Source organism: Staurois parvus, unplaced genomic scaffold, assembly GCF_062004578.1.
Source record: "Staurois parvus isolate SC_StPar_1 unplaced genomic scaffold, SC_StPar_1.0 ptg000361l, whole genome shotgun sequence".
Classification (NCBI taxonomy): Eukaryota; Metazoa; Chordata; class Amphibia; order Anura; family Ranidae; genus Staurois; species Staurois parvus.
In genome coordinates, this window is record NW_028318157.1 from 15,545,878 (window position 1) to 15,563,704 (window position 17,827).

Genomic DNA, 17,827 nt, shown 5'->3' on the forward strand with positions numbered 1-17,827 from the left:
GATGCCCGTTATCCAGCTTGATGAACCGATGCATGCTATCCAGCCTGATGATCTGTTACCCGCTACTCTGCCTAATGACCCGATGCCTGCCATCCAGCCTGATGACCCGGTACCTGCCGTCCAGCCTGATGACCTGGTGTCTGTTGTCCAGCCTGATGACCTGGTGCCCATTATCCAGCCTGATGACCCAGTGCCCATTATCCAGTCTGATGACCCGGTGCCTGTTGTCCAGCCTGATGACCCGATGCCCATTATCCAGCCTGATGACCCGGTGCCTGTCGTCCAGCCTGATGACCCGGTGTCTGCCTTCCAGCCTGATGACCAGATGTCTGCCTTCCAGCCAGATGACCTGATGTCTGCCTTCCAGCCAGATGACCTGATGTCTGCCATCCAGCCAGATGACCCGATGTCTGCTGTCCAGTCTGATGACCCGGTGCCTGCCGTCCAGCCTGATGACTCGGTGCCCGCCATCCAGCCTGATGACCCGGTGCCCGCCATCCAGCCTGATGACCCGGTGCCTGCTATCCAGCCTGATGACCCGGTGCCTGCTATGTAACATGATGATCTGGTACCCGCTACTTCGCCTAATGACCCAATGCCAGTTATTCAGCCTGATGACCCAGTGCCCGCTATCCAGCCTGATGACCCGATGCCCCTTATTCAGGCTGATGAACCGATACCTGCCATTTGGCCTGACGACCTGCTGCCAGTTATCAAGCCTAATGATCCAGTGCCCGCTACTCTGCCTGATGACCCAATGCCGGCCGCCCGGCCTGCTGACCCAATGCCCGCGGTTTGTCCTGCTGACCCGGTATCCAATGTCTGGCTTGATGAGCCTGTATCCATTGCCCAGCATGATGTTCTGGTTCCAGCTGTCTGGCCTGCTGACCCAGTGTCCGCTGTTTGGCCTGATGTGCCACTGCCCAGCCTGATGAGCCTCTACCCATTGCCCAGCTTGATGTGCCTCTGCCTGCTGACCAGCTTGATGTGCCTCTTCCCGCTGCCCAGCCTGATAATCTGGTGCCAGCTGCCCAGCCTGATGTGCCTCTGCCCGCTGCCCAGCTTTATGATCCAGTGCCCACTGCCCAGCCTGATGTGCCTCTGCCAGCTGCCCAGCCTGATGTGCCTCTGCCAGCTGCCCAGCTTGATGTGCCTCTGCCCGCTGCCCAGTTTGATGTGCCTCTGCACGCTGCCCAGTTTGATGACCCAGTGCTTGCTGTCCAGCCTGATTTGCCAGCCCCTGATGTCCAGCTAAACTGACCGATACCTGATTCCCAGCCTGCCTCTGGAGGTCCTGTGCCCAGCAATCTGCCTCCCTGTGTTCTGCTGCATAAAGATATGTCTACCAGCAGGAAGTCGCTTGACTCCGGCAGTGAGATATACAGCCAGTTACCTGACCCGGGCGGTGGAACATTTTGCCCATTAAGGACTGTTTGGAGCACACTGAGGCCACTCCTTAGAGGGGGGGGGGGGTACTGTCAGGAAAGGGCTCACTGCTGGTGGTGCTGTGGCTCACCTTCTCTATGGGCTGCAGTTCTGGGACATACCAGCGAGTGCCTTTCAGCAGCCAGGATCTCACCTCCTGCAATCAAGCCATCACCTGAGGCTGACTTCAGGAGGTGTACTTAAACAGCAATTAGGCCTGTAACCAGTGTCTTGGTCCCATGTGCCTGTGATATCCTGTTTTCCTGAACTTGCTCCCTGTTACCTGTTCCTGTGATCTGCTCCGTGTCCTGTCTGCCTTTCCGCCCCATGCTTGATCAACTGTGTATGACCCCGGCTAGCTGACTACTCTTTTGTTCCGCACATGTATATATTGGGTGAAGATTTTTGTTATTTGGTTATTGCTTGCACTGTTCGTTTGTATACTGGCACAAATAAATTATATTATTTACATTGCTCCTGAACCTGATATTCCCTGTGTTAGTCCACACATCTCTGGTCATATCCGGATTACTGACACACTCTCCATGTAATTAGAAGTGCTGCATCTTCCTGTACAGGAGAATGAGTTTCGGGGGGGCTGGTCCACAATTTGCACCAGGACCTATGCATCATTATCTATTTATGCCACAACCATAAACAACTACAGAATTCACCACAAATGACCTGGTTCCACCAAACAGTGGGTTACCCCTTTTTTTTGCCTTTTATAGTTCTCCAAGTCTGACCCCTGAGAATGACAATCTGATAATCTGCAGCAATTTATCTTGTTCAGTCTGCTACAACACAGAGATTTACATGGAATCTGTCAGCAGCAGAAAACAGGGGGTGTGGATCTGAATTCCCACATTGCACAGCTAAGGGAGATGAACTCTGAGCCTGATTAGAGGGAAGGAGCACACCCCCTCCTCATACTACATAGAGAACAAGCACAACTGTGGCTGTCAATTACAGGCTGCGTGCTGGAGCACTCCTTCCCATCTTCTTTTTTTTTCTTGGTGTAGGTGAAAAGCTATCAGAGGTGAGTCATACTAATAACAGAAAAACCAGGCAGCAGAGGGAAATGACAATCAGCCTTTGGACAGAAGCAAGTAGACAGTATAGAAGGATGTGCTTTGTTTATATTTCAAGTCTAAGGTTTACAACCACTTTAACCTCTTCGGCGGTCTGATTATTTCCGATTTTTTTGTGCTGAAAGCGGTACCATTTGTTTGCAGGGAAATATGTAGTTTTTTATTGTAGGATGTAATTTTTTGGAATAACTTACTGAAATCTGTACGAACAAGAGTTTAGTAAACATCCCGGGTAGGATAAAATTTGAAACACGAAATCATAAATTATAATTTAATAAATAATCATAAAAAAATAATAATATAATAATTAATTTAATTCAATAATATAATCAAACCAAAAACACTGAAATTTGAAATACAGAGGCAAATTCGCACATCGCTGAGCAAAGTCGCAAAATCGTTTTCAGTGTCTGATGACGAATTTCCCCACGAATCATTATCACTCAATTCTGCAAGTGGTTCTGATTTACTATCACTGTTCTCTAGCTGGTCTAAAACCGCTTTTGACGTAAAGGGACGCTTTTTGGACGCCATGGACTTTTCTAAGTTTCCAGGCAGAAAGAACAGTCAAAATGCAGGCAGGGCACAGGACAAAGCAGTAGGGACAAAATGTATGTGAAATGCATTGAAACAGCAATGTTTTACTATGTAATAATCATTTTTAAAAAAACAAAATTTTTCCGACACTCGTACGTCCCGACGTCACAGGGACCGGAACACGGAAGCCGGATGCCGGCATCGGCCGGAGGAGATGGCCGGGGACGCTGCAGGGGACACATCGTGGGAGCGAAGGACAAGGTAAGTGCTGCAGGGACTCCCTGAGCAACGCCGCATGGTAAGCCCGAGTGTAGCTCGGGGTTACCGCTCTTGGTAGTCAAATTTTACCCCGAGCTACACTCGGGAATACCACTAAGGAGGTTAAGGAGGATCCCCCCTTCAAACACTCTTATTTTATAGAGGGATTTCCAGATTCTGATAAGTCCCTTCCCATAGACCCCCATATTCAATGGTCCAGGGATGTGGGGGTGATACCCTTGCTTCCATCAGCCTGGGAACAATTTTACTTTCTCAATGAGGGTATATGGCCTGGTATTGCTCAAGATGGGGGTGCATGCTTGCTATTCCTCCCTTTCCTGACCACCCAGCTGCATGCCTAGATAAGGTTCTAGTATGTATTTTTGCTGTTTGCATGGAGTTCAAACTGCATTTAGGCATGTAGACATGGTGATTATGACTTGCTGAAGTTCAAAGCGAGCATAAGAATGGGGAAGAAAGGGGATTTAAGTGACTATGAACATGGCATGGTTGTTTGTGCCAGAGAGGCTGGTCTGATTATTTCAAAAACTGCTGATCTACTGGGATTACCTAGCATGTTTCAGGAGAGGGCCCACATGTTCACTATTCCCTCTTTTCCTGGCCACCCAGGCTGCATGCCTGGATTACACTTTCAAAGAAATCCCAGCATGAAAAAAAACCCCCAAAAAACAGCATGGACTTATCCTTGATACTGTAGGTGTGTGTTATGGATTTTAAGGAGGACCTCAAAAAACAAAACAAATGATAAGACATAGGATCCCCCCCTAACCCACCAGACCCTCTTCCTGGCACGCAGCCTGGCTACCCAGGAAAAAGAGCAGCAGCAAGCATGTGTTCCCCCTTCTAAATCATACTAAACCAAATGTCTAATCATGGAAAGGATACCTTGCCAGCAGGCGCCGAGTGCCTCATACTTAACATTCCAGGCCCAGAATGTGGAAAATATAGCATTGTCTGAATTTGTAAGTCCCTTCCAGATATTTAGCCTTTCCCCCCCATGTGAATTTATACATAGCACCCCTTGTTTCTCATTCACTAAAAAGGTTATATAGTAGATAAAGACAAATACAAGTTTGAAAAATATCCTCTATTAAAACAAAAAAAGTTCAGTGATGTAAATGCTGTGTCAATTATGCCTCCCAGCTTTGAAAATCCATCCACTAGTACAAAAACTGACACTGTGTTGACTCACTGACATAAACATAACAGTCCTCCACCACCAGATTCTTGTCACAAATGACAGTTCCCCAGCGCTGTCAGAATGTAAACAAAAATCACAGGAGGACCTGGCTGAGGTTATTGTTCACATATGGCCATGACCAGATGTGGCCGATGTCACATGAGATCCCCCAGCAGCTTTGTTTTCAAGTATAAGCAGGCAGGGGATCATAAATGACATTTAGCGATAGTAGCTTTTTTAATGACACTTTTGCTGAAATATATCCTACAGGTGTGCCAGTTTACATGCATTTTTTTCACATCCCCCAAGTATTCTATTTACCACCTCCCACCCACCAAATAAGGAAATGACGGGCAGGTGGTGGCTCTATCGTTCTGTGAGGATGTCATATGACGTCCTCCCACTCTAGCTGCACATGGGGCACACGGCGCAGCAATTGTTGGTGCACTGTGTCCCTGGGACACAGTGGATCACCGATTGCAGTAAAGAGCCGATGACAAAGGCTGTATCATGTGATCAGCTGTGTCCAATCACAGCTGATCGCATGTAAATAGGAAATGCCAGTTATCTGCAGTCCACTCCTCCCGCTGACAGCGCGAGGAGAGGAGAGGAGAGCTAGTAAGCAGCATTCCTCAGAGAGGACATTTACAGTGATCATCAGAGCACTGATCATTAATACCCTGATTATATCAGTGTAGCCTTTCATTGCCCATAATTGCCACCTGTCAGTGCCCATCAGTGCCACATATCAGTGCCCATCAGAGCTGCCTTTCAATGCCAACTTTCAGTGCTGCCTAACATTTCCAATCAGTGCCACCTATCAGGGCCATATATGAATGCTGCCTGTCAATGCCCACCAGTGATGCCTGTCAATGCCATATCAGTGCAGCCTCATTAGCACACATCAGTGAAGGAGAAAAATTAATTCTTTACAAAATTTTATAACAGAAACTAATAAACTTTTTTTATTAGTAAAGACTCCCTCCAGGTGAAGGCTTCCCTCCTCTGGATGTAGTATGTATTGGAAGCTGTGCCTCTAGTATCTGGAAGTGGGGCCCTCCGTTTTTATTCAGCCGTACACAAGATCCGAGCGGAGGAGCAGACGCCTGAGCAGCTGAGACACAGCTTCCAATACATACTACATCCAGAGGAGGGAAGCCTTCACCTAGAGGGAGTCTTTACCCGGTTGATCCATCCCGACCCTAAGGAGGCCCTGTGAGTCCAGCAGATAATCATTTGATGACACCCCTTCCCGAGGGAGAACGACATCTGCGGAATTTAATACACACATGCGCATTTCCTGTGCATGGTCAGTGAGTGCGCATTTCTGCCATTTCTTCTGGATTCCTCATAGCTGTTTCTACTATATTACTGTATCGATTAAAATATTTTACGAACATTTGATAACGAATTTTAAAGATTTAACTTTTTAGATCTAACTTTCTGCTTGCTGATTTTTAACGCTGCACTTTATTTATTTATTTATACTTGAGGCGGTTGTGATCTCCTTTAGTGCTATTAGCTGCTTACTTTTACTTTGTTTTATATATTTTAGACATCAAAGATGTTCAGTGTTTGCCACGCTTTGATAATGGCACTGACCTGCTGTCTGCCATTTGTAAAGGAAAGTTCACGCACCTACCTTGCCTGACTGGCACACATCCTCTGCCTGGTGGTGCAGTAGTTTCTAGTTAGGTACTCCTGCTTTCATTTAACAATGAAACTGGAATAATCATAGATCAACTTTCATATTTGCCAGCACACCACGGATCACCAAATACATCCAAAAGGCTATTTTTAATTAAAAAATGATCACATCACAAAAGGAAGCCTGCAATGTTTCGGAGCCACGCAGGACCCCTTTGTCAGGCATGCCTGATGAAGAGGTCCTGACCGGCTCAGTAACGTTGCACATTTCCTTTTGTGATGTGATCATTCTTCAATAAAAATATCCTTTCAGACCACATTGGTGATCAGGGTGTGCTAGCAAATTTGAACGATGACCTATGATTGTTCCAGTTTCCAGCTGGATGTTGCTGCTGCACCCGTTACTTTTAAGCCTGATCTAGTAACGTGTGTGATGGGAACCTTAGCATTAACCTGCTTTCATTTAAGTCCTTTAACAGGCTAGAAGTACTTGCAGCCACTACAGGTAGTCAAACGTTTGCTGACCGTAATTTAGCAGCAACACAAGCTGATGCCAACTAGCAGATATGCAATGTGCCCTTGTACTGGAACTCGACATTGGCCATGCTAGAACAACTGCATTTGCAGCAGCAGGATGTTCATGAGAATCATTTTTTTTTTTTACCATGTTAATTGCACCTGAATTAGGATATATGTACTGTCTTGTCACTATTTAAAGAAGTGATCAGAATGGTGAGTCACAGTCAGGTGGAGGTCAGTGACATGATCAATTTGGTGTTTCTTATGGTGCACACACTGTGTGGTGTAACAGATGAGGCCAAGGGGCCCAGCAATAAAGAGAAAGAGGAGGACCTTCCGGTGTCTTGGACTCAATTCACAACTGATTCCATTCCTGTGAGGCATGAGCAGGCAGAAAAGGTGCTCAAGGAGGGGTGGGGTGCCAGAGGTGATGAGGAGGAGTATATGGGGAAGGCTTCTAGGGGTATGTTGTAGATAGATGTGGTGAGATTTAACAATGACAGCAAAGAGTCAGGATCCTCTGCATCCAGAAATCTATGCTGAGTAGGTTTATTCATGTTGCAGTGCCTGCTCAAGGCACACCAGGAATTGGACTATGAAGGAGGGGGACCATTACTGTCCAGCCAATCTTATAGATCCCAGAGGAAAATGTCAGACCTCATCCTACTATCACAGATGGAGTAGAAAATGCCACTTAGAAAAGGTGTGGTGAGGAAACTCTTATCTACCATTACACAGAGTAACAGGATCTGCTTTCATGGCCAATGTGCCATATGCCTTCAGGTCAGTTAAACGAAAAGCAGCAATGGTGTTGGCTGCCTCTTTTCAACACATTGACCAGGCCTTATGGCCATCAGCAGTCAGACGCAGTACCTAAACCTCGCATTATATAGGGTGCAGGCACCCTTAGAACCAATGGCCCACTGGACTTTGAAAAATTCATGAGGGATCACTGAATGCAGCTTGACCAGTAGGCAATCAAGCTGCTCAGCATAGTCATAGTTTTGTGAAATAAAAGAATTGACCTTTTTTCTGGCTTTAAACATACATTTTATTATAATTGCATTAGTTTGAGTCCACTCTCCTCTGTGCACTTTCACATATCTGGTCACATCTGCTTGCGTGATCTTGGTAACAACATTTGGTATTGAAACACTGGCTTACTTTAAAAAAAAAGAACCAGTCTTCCATCAGCAACAAATTACCATCTCCTGCTGCCACTGATGGCCTGCCACCATTAGAGTCTGCTACCACCATTGCCAGATCCTGCCATTATTACCTGCTTCAATTACCACTGCTGGTCTGATACCATAACTATCACTTGCCACTGTTCTGGACTGCCAGCATTATCATTTAATTCTGCCTCTATTACACTATTCCAGTGCTTTGGCACTGTTGGTAGTGCCATAATGTTTCTGTAATGACTCCTCAGCTGCAAAATTTGGATAACTTTTTTTCATCAGGGTCAATTCTGTGTTTTCACTTAAAGTTTGCAGTGTTTCCTGGGGCCCTGGCACTCTCAAGATGCCATACATATTGCTTCCACAACTGGTCCTCATATGCAAAGTATATTTGTTTGCTGTAGGCTAAATAATGCTCTCTGCTTTCTTATTTTTCACCTCTTACAGTGCTCTGTCAGTTAAGAATATTTGTGTCTATTTTGTCTCTGAAATAGTGTTTTCTTACTGTGATTTCTTCATTTAAACCTGCCTGGCCTCTTACAATTAAATTGCAATCTAGTTGAGGTGCTTACAAACATGGACAGAGTGCTGACCAATCAGAATCACTCTGATCCCTCCCAGAAGCACTGCATAGAGAAGAGGGAGAATGGTAGAGATCAAATCCCTGGACCAATGCACCTGCTGCCTGGGCACTGACAGCTTAGAACCCACTGAGGTAATTACAGCAGGACATAAGGGGGGGGGGGGAGGGGGGGGCATGGTGCTAGTTCACCTTTTCATTTTTTTCTGTAAAGGTGGAGTAACACTTTAAATGTGGATATTTTGGGCTACAGAACTGTAAGTTGTCTGTCATTTTCAAAATGCGGCCTACAAGAAATTGTTGAAACACTATCTGTGTATCATATATAATATTTACTTTTTAACTGTGAAAAATATAAAAATATACATGTGCTTTGCCTTTTTCTTCTCAAAAGCAGCAAGAGGTGAGGGGAGTGAGGCTTCCCAGATTTCTTTTTACAATTATGCCTTTGACATTACAGTTTAGTAAAAGTGTTTTAGTGTCACATAAGTAAACAAGTTCAAGCTGCACCTCTGATGTGTTTCACCCATTGGCCCTCTACAGGATCTCTATGACTAAGCCCAATCCAATTTAAACCAATCAGAGGGGTGTGGCCAATGGCTGGAGACTGTGGTTGAAGTTGGAATTATCACTGTTTGACTTGGTTGGTGCAAAGAAAATGCAATTTGAACTTGTTTACCATTCTGGAGGATCAGAGCAAGGCGTGCTTCTCACAAGACACCTGAAGCAGAGGGGAAGCTGACAGAACATCATAGAGGAGGCTTTTGAGTGGCACTATTCACATATGATTCCATGATGTGCACCATTTATGTGCAATACATACTAATTTTTTTCATAATAAAACCTACCATATGTCTCCCTCTTTCATGGCTGGCAAGTAAAAGTGCTTACATATGTGCAGTTAATATGTATGGTATTTCTGGCAGTTGTTTCTAAATAGATGCTCTCATATTTTGCAGTATGTCTGGTTATGGTCTGTGAAATATGGCATTTTTATTTTAGCATAACAGCTGCCTTATTTCTGGAATGTGGGGTTGTGGTTTTGAAGTGTTATTGTGCAGTCTGTGTTGACATTTTCCTAAACTTAAATTAGGTGGTGCAGCAAAAACTAGAAAAAGTATTTTAGGCAATAAGGAACTGGTTTGGGTGCTATTGCTGAATGTAAGCCAAATAACAATGTAAAAGTAATGAAAAAAATCACTTGCAAATTATGTGATGCCAGAGATCCTTGCTTATCTATTACAGCATGTATAGCTTAAAGGTATCTTCCAAGCATGTAGTTTAAAGGGCTGGTGTTATAAACATATTAAAAGCAGTGAAGAGGGGACCTCCTACCACTGATTTGCAGACAGAACAGATGTAGTTGCTGCAGATCCATAACATTACTGAAAAAGGATGTTGGCGAGTCAGCCTAGGGTGGACTATTTACAAAAATGAATTACTGTGTTAGCCATTCTCCTGTCTTCATACCTGGACCCTCATTTTCTTTGGGAGATAGGACTCAGAAAATGAGCAGGTTGTGAAGATGACGAATTGCTCATGTAGCACTACCCCCTTAGGGGTTACTGTTGAATTTGGGTTCCCCTATAGACCTGCACAGCCAGTCAGTTAGTATTTTCCACACAGCTTTCATCCACAGACAGAAATCAGGCCTTGAGTGTTGGTTTTGTTGTTTTATTGATGGGACCAAAACTTGGACAGGGCATAGGATGCCCAAGGGAACCAAAGTCCAAGGACAACCCCACGAACCACCCACAGCCTCACTTCTCTCTGACGCACAGTCTCCGCTGAAGTGCTAGCCAGCAGCCCCAGCAATATCACTCCAGATGAACTCCTACCCACCCATCAATCCAAAGGCCCTCCTCCCAAGCAGCAGATGCGGCCCCCACTCCCTCAAACAAGGTGCACAGTCACCAGAAGAGGGCCAATCTAGTCTCTCACCAGAGTACTCCCTGTGGAATGGCCGCTGCCACAGGACCACCAGCTGGGCTGCTTCTTACCTGCCACACAGATCATCCCCTCCCAGGGTACCAAAAAGTCCCCTCCCCCCAGCTCCAGGCTCGCAGGCAGGCCCCATCCCAGCAGGCCTCCTGGAAGTCTTCTCCCTGCAGCATCACATCTTCCTGACTCACACTCCTCTCCCACCACCACACTCCAACTCCTACTACTGAGCAGACTCTAAAGGGAGTCCAGCCCCTTACCAAGCTTCCTGTTGGGGATTGGCTGAGGTCCCTCAAAAGTGCAGCCAACCACTCCTCAGATCCACCCACTGCCTCCTAGTCCCTCCTCTGAAAGCCTCAGAGCAAGGGGAAATTCCAGAGGGCTGGCCTGCAGAGTCTCTTGGCCCTGACCCAAATGTGACCCCTCGGGCTATTGCACCTAAACTGCTATTCAGCTCCTGTCTAACCATTAGGGATCTAGTGCCACCGAGTGTAACTAGTAGGGTGCTACACCAAGATGCAATGACTGCTCAGCAGCAAGGTCAAGGATTGCATTGAAGACAGTCAAACTAATTCACATTATATGCAGACTGCAGGCAGATTGTTTAGTAAAGCACCATAATGTATCTGCCTGTTTAGGCATTCCAGCTACTATATCTATCTGCCATGCTAAAGAGGAACTCTACAAATTCAAAGGAAATTCCAAATCATAGATTGAGGTGTGAAGATGTCTGGAGGGGGTTAGGGATATATGTATTAGTTAGCCTGAAGTGTAGAAGAGAAGTTTTACCAAGAGGTGAATGAAGTTAAGGTCTAAATAAGTAAAGTGTGGTTGGAAAATGGTTCCAGAATGGTTTCACTCTAAAATGATACTTAAGTATTTTTGTATCTCTACAATACCACCTGAAAAACACACGATACTGGCCTGTTTATGTTAACTGAAGTTTTTGTAAAGCAATGATTGTTACGCACTGATAAAGCTTTTAATTTTGCTTTCCCTGCTTCTTCCCCTTTCCCCTCATCAACATGCTAATTATACTTTCAGATAAAATATTTCTCTTTTTATTACATACCTTGTTTTAGACACTGCAATGTCAACACTGAGTCTTTAGCCTTTTCCATGCAATGCAGGCCAATCATGGTTGATGGGAAGTGCTGTACATAGCTTCCTGAAAACATCACAGCATTCTGCCTCAATATTCCCCTAAAGAGCCTTCAGCCCTAATACAAGATGTGGGCAGGATCCTGAAAGGATGTGTGCAAATATAAAATTGCCTTCATTGGCAGGTATCAGTCTAAAGGAGCGGGCAGTCTCAGGCAACCCTGCCTAAGACCCACGTGATATGCTGAGCCTCCATTATTGAAATAAATTACATCCAATAAATGCAAGTGTCAGGCCAGGGAACTAAGGTTGGAAAGGAAAGTGCTAGATAATGCTGGATGTCCTACAGCCAGGAAATGGCTGTATTGCATCTTTTTTTCGCATCTTCTAAAGCACACTGTGTGAAGCTAAAGCACAAACAAAGCAACACATGTTTTTCAGGTTAAAAAAACCCAACAAAATCAAAACACACAGCATGTAGGTGATTTTGTTGTCTATATACTGTACAATCAATGATCTCATTAAATATACTTAATTTTTGTCTTAGCAAATTTTAAATGACTGTATAATGAGATCATTGAATGTACAGTTTAAAGACAACAAAATCATCTACATGCTGTGTTTTCTGTATTTATTTATTTATTTTAACCTGAAAAACATGTACTTGTTGCTTTATTTTTGCTTTGATTTCATGAACTTTTTCCTTCAGTATATTTATATGAGGGAACAAATATATTTAATCCTTACAAGTCACAGAAGTCTGGGAATCCTATATGAAAAACAGAAGCACTCAACCTTTGTATTCTAGGACCTCAACAGTCACATGGTCATTGCTCTGGAATCTTTACATTATGTGGTTCCTTATATGATGCAGCAAAACACTTGCATTTTTTATGCATGAAAATGCATGGCAAGTAGAAACGCAATTTTGTCTTATGTTGTTGGTTCACATCTAAGTGTAGCAATCATGCACACTGAGATGGACGCGGTCATCCATCTTGTTAAGAATCTTCCATTTTGTATAATTTCTACTCCCAAATCAGCTTTCCTCATCCCCCCTCTCCCTCTCTGTTGAGTGACATGTGGTCTGTTTGATGCAGATCACAGGCAGCAAATTCATTGGGAGGGCATCATGGTTATAAATCCCACAACTAGCTGGTGCCCCTCTGTCTGCGAGACTCTTGCTGGAGAAGGGGTCGTAAAGCCATAAACTGAGCCCTCACTGAGCTTCAAAAGACATTCCAGGGAGTCGTAAAAACAAACGTACATTTTAAAACCCAGTTTTACATATAATTTTATATCTCCAAATAGGAAATAATTACACAAACATGGAGCACATATTTGGATTGCTCACTTTAATACAAATTGCCTGGTATATTACACCCCCTATCTGACATACACAGGAGAGCAGAAAATTATATCTCCTTAACCATTCAAGCAGGTATGTCATATTTCATATCTAACCATTCAGCAGATGATTCTTGGTAGCAATCTACTCATGGATAGAATGTTATATGTACCTAGGAAAAGTTATTGGCCATAGTATAAATTTGTGAAGGCTTTGGTCATAGCCTGAGCTCCCCGCCTACACAACCCCCTCCCCAAATGAGGTGATTGGTTCTCTGCTTCAAGGAGACACCCTGTGGAGTTCCTAGAAAAAGCTGAGCTGAGTTGGAGTTGAAGAATCTCCCTGTTAAAATTGGAACTAACGTTGGGAGATAAGGCATCCTTTTGGCTCTGAAACCTGATCTGCTTAAAACCAAGACTGATGGCAAGTACTTTATCCCTCTAAACTTCTGTTATCTCTTTGCTGTGCTATTGCTTTCTGTATATTTATATACAGTATGTATATATTGGCTACATCTTCTTCTGTAAATATTTTTTATTGCACCCTTTTGACCTTGTAGTAATACATCTTACTTTCTGAAAGTGTTGAACTGTTTCTAAAGCTCTTTAATGCAAACTAAGAATCCCTGCCTCTGAAAAACGCTACTGTGTGTGTGTTCTAAACCTTGGTATATCTCTGCCTGCGGTGACAGTGGTATATGGATGATTATTCAAACATCATAGTGTTATTGCTGATTTTGCCAAGTTTTCTCTCTTTCTCTGTACAAAAAGGAGGTGGTGTCAGTGTGAAGGGTTAATTGCGTAATTAACCTGACCCAGTAACAATCACTCCCAGGCTGCCGGCACACAGGTTGTGGTCTATTAGCTGTAAAATCTTTGTGCAGGGTGCAGCTGGGCATGGCATTGTTACGCACGTGACAGCACAGTTTTAGATTGGCTAGTCCTTCGGTCACGAGTTTGGTGAGAAGGGCTGGGGTCTGATCGTCACACTAAGTACTGCAGTTTAATTTGAAAGACATAAGTAAACTCTATGGACCTATTCACATCCACATGAATGTGTCACCATGTGTACACTATACACATGCAACACACAGTTTGTGCACCTGGGTTATAACAGTCCATCTCTTCTAACTTTGATTTTTTTTTTTTTTGTGGACCATGCTGTAACTCAATGTTTCTTAACCATTAAGTTACAGCATGGTTAATAAACCAGGCATTTTCTGACACTGATTGTTTACATGGAAAGAACAGTATTTTTTGCTAGAAAATTACTTAGAACTACCAAAACATTATATGTATTTTAATGAGAATAAAATAGTGGGTTTTGCAATTTTATGGTGGGTTTTACAAATTTAGGTCACATGGTATTTGTGCAGTGGTTTGTTAAAAGCAAAGTGTTTTGAAAAACTACACTTTAATGAATTTTAATGCACACAAACACAATATAATATCTATTTTTTTGGTAAAATATAAAAGATTGTGCTATACTGAGTAAATAGGTACCTAACATGTCACACTTTAAAATTGTGAACGCTCAGAGAATGGCGCCAAACTACAATATTGAAAAATCTCCATAGGCGATGCTTTAAAAGCCTTCATAGGTTACCAGTGAAGAGTTACGCAAGAGATCTTGTGCTAGAATTATTATTCTCATGCTGACGTTTGTGGCAATACCTCACATGTGAGGTGCGATTGACGTTTACGAATGCTTGCAGGACCAGTGTGTGCTGTTTACATCCAGGGAAATTGGCTAGTGACAAATTGATAGTAACGTCCATTTTCCTACACCATAGAGCTGATAAGAGAACTTCCAGTCCTCATAAAACTCTATTATAAGCCAGTGGAACTTTTGGCTTCAGTTCCTGGTTCTCTGGTGGAATGCAGAGCACGGAGAGACACTGGTGGGCGGTGGGAATGGGGAGATTCCTCATGCCACCTGTTAAAGCAATCCAGCAGCTAATTAGCTGCTAGGATAGCTTTTACAAATATGCTGGTTGCCTGCAGAAAAAAACAATACCAGAATGATGCCTATAGCTTCAAGCATCATCCCAGTATACCACTTGAAACAGCTGACATACATGTACGTTAGGCGAGTTTCAAGTGATTTTAAACTAGGGGTTGGGTCCTTGTGTAGACATCCAAAAGCCCCCATCTTGAATTAGATTTTAGCAGTCGCATCAGGCTCAGAACCGTCGCTCAGGTGACGCTCTGTAATAATATTAACGTAGTATTATTAAGTAGGGAAGTGAAGCAAAGGTAGAGAAGCTCGGCAGCTTTGATGTGCAAGGAGGGAGGAGACTGTCCCAGGAATAGTCAATTTTTCTATCAGGGTCAAACTTACATTGTGAATGAATAAAAAATATTTATGGAAAGGAAAACCACTGCAAATAAGCACTTAAATGACTTGACTTTTCTGTGCTTTTAACTGTAATTTTTGTAAGTTGTTGGCAGGGCCTCTTTAAAAATTACATTTAATGATTTGTTGATAAATACAGAGTTTGAAGCCTACCTTTGAAGCAGCTGGTTTACACTGGCGAAACTGGTCAGGAAAGGCTTTTCCACACTCCCAGATCCACTAATGGTGATTTAAAGTGAGGAACAGAAGTATTTAAACACCCTGCAATTTTGCAAGTTCTCCCACTTAGAAATCATGGAGGGGTCTGAAATTCACATTGTAGGTGCATTCCCACTCTGAGAGACAGAATGAAAAAAAAATTCAGGAAATCACATTGTATGATTTTTAAAGAATTTATTTGTCTTGCACTGCTGAACATAAGTATTTGAACACCTGAGAAAATCAGTGTTAATATTTGGTACAGAAGCCTTTGTTTGCAATTACAGAGGTCAAACGTTTCCTGTAGTTCTTGACCAGGCTTGCACACACTGCAACATGAATTTTGGCCCACTCCTCCACACAGATCTTCTCTAGATCGGTCAGGTTTCACAGCTGTCGCTGAGCAACACAGCGTTTCAGCTCCCTCCAAAGATGTTCTATTGGATTTAGGTCTGGAGACTGGCTAGGCCACTCCAGAACCTTGATATGCTTCTTACGGAGCCACTTCTTGGTTATCCTGGCTGTGTGCTTTGGGTCGTTGTCATGTTGGAAGACCCAGCCACGACCCATCTTCAATGCTCTGACTGAGGGAAGGAGGTTGTTGCTGAAAATCTCACAATAAATGGCCCTATTCATCCTCTCCTTAATACAGTGCAGTCGTCCTGTCCCCTTTGCGATCGGCCAAGTCCCAGTGCTCGCCAGCTAGTGCGCATCAACGATCTGCGCATGCGCGATCCCGCGGGCAGCCGAGATCCCTGACATTGTCCCCCCCCCCCTACGGGCAGCCTCCAGATGCCCAACTGACTTCTCCTTTGTGGGTGGTTGTGACAAAACTCTCGGATCAAATAAAGTGGGATGGAACCCATAGTTGGCGTAAAATGGCGATTGCTTGGTGGCGGAATGGTTTGCATTATTATAGGCGAACTCCGCAAGGGGCAGGAATGCCAGCCAGTCATCCTGAAGGAAAGAGGTATAGCACCTGAGGTACTGCTCCAACGTCTGGTTGGTCCGCTCCATCTGCCCGTTTGTCTGCTGGTGGTATGCCGAGGAAAATGACAGCTTGATCTCCAGCATTTCGCACAGAGCTCTCCTAAACTTTGATGTAAATTGGACTCCTCAATCTGATACTATGTTCCTAGGAACTCCGTAGAGCCTTACTACTTCTTTGATGAAGAGCTCTGCGGTCTCGGGAGCCGAGGATGTGTTCCTGAATGGCAGAAAGTGAGCCATCTTGGATAAGCGGTCAACCACCACGAATATTGCGGTATGGTCTTGGGAGGGTGGTAGTTCCACAATAAAATCTATAGACACCATACTCTATGGTCTGTCAGGTACCGGTAAGGGTCGTAGTAGGCCCCAGGCCTTACTCCGTGTAGGCTTATTCCTGTTACAGATGGCACAGGTCTTGACATAACTTTCACAGTCCTTGGCCATGCTTGGCCACCAAAATGTGCACTGGATCAGCTCTAATGTTTTGCCTATTCCAAAGTGCCCTGCCAATGGATGGTCGTGACAGTAGCCCAAGACCAGGGTTCGAGCTTCTTCAGGAACCACAATCTGTTCCCCATTCCATAGCAATCCTTCTCTGCTTTGCACCGAGATTCCGGATGGATTGGGGGCCCCCATAGATGCAGCTTGCAACTTGGACAAAAGTTCTGACTGTAACAGCAAAAAGTTACCTGCTAGCAGAATGGTATCAGGTTTAGGAATTTCTTTGGGGTCCTCGAACTTTCGTGACAGGGCATCAGGTTTTGTGTTTTTGAAGCCAGGCAGGTAGGTTATGTGGAAGGTGAACCTCGAGAAAAACAGTGCCCATCTGGCTTGCCGTGGTCTAAGGCGCTTGGCCGTCCTTAGGTACTCCAAATTTTTGTGGTCTGTGTAGACCAAGACTGGGTGCAGGGCTCCTTCCAGTAAGTATCTCCACTCTTCTAGCACGGCTTTAATGGCCAGAAGTTCCCGATCCCCGATATCGTAGTTCCTCTCCGCCGGGGTGAGCTTCCTGGAAAAGAAGGCTACTGGATGCATGAGTTCCTTTACGCCTCTTCTTTGCGACAGGATAGCTCCTACTGCATTTTCAGTTGCGTCTACCTCCAGAATGTATAGCAGGGATGCATCCGGGTGACTTAAGATGGGGGCTGCCGTGAACAACTTTTTCAGGGTCTCGAAGGCAACCTGCGCCTCTGGTGTCCAATTAAAGCATATCCCCGATTTAGTAAGTTGGGTAATAGGAGAGACCAGGCCTGAGAAATTCTTAATGAATTTTCGGTAAAAGTTTGTGAAGCCAATAAATCGCCGAATGCCTCTTTTATCTGCGGGGACTGGCCATTCCAGAATTGCAGAGATTTTCTGGGGGTCCATGGCAATTCCCGAGGTGGAGATGATTAACCCCAGGAACTGGATACTGTCTTGCTCGAAGCTGCACTTCTCTGCCTTGGCATAAAGTCC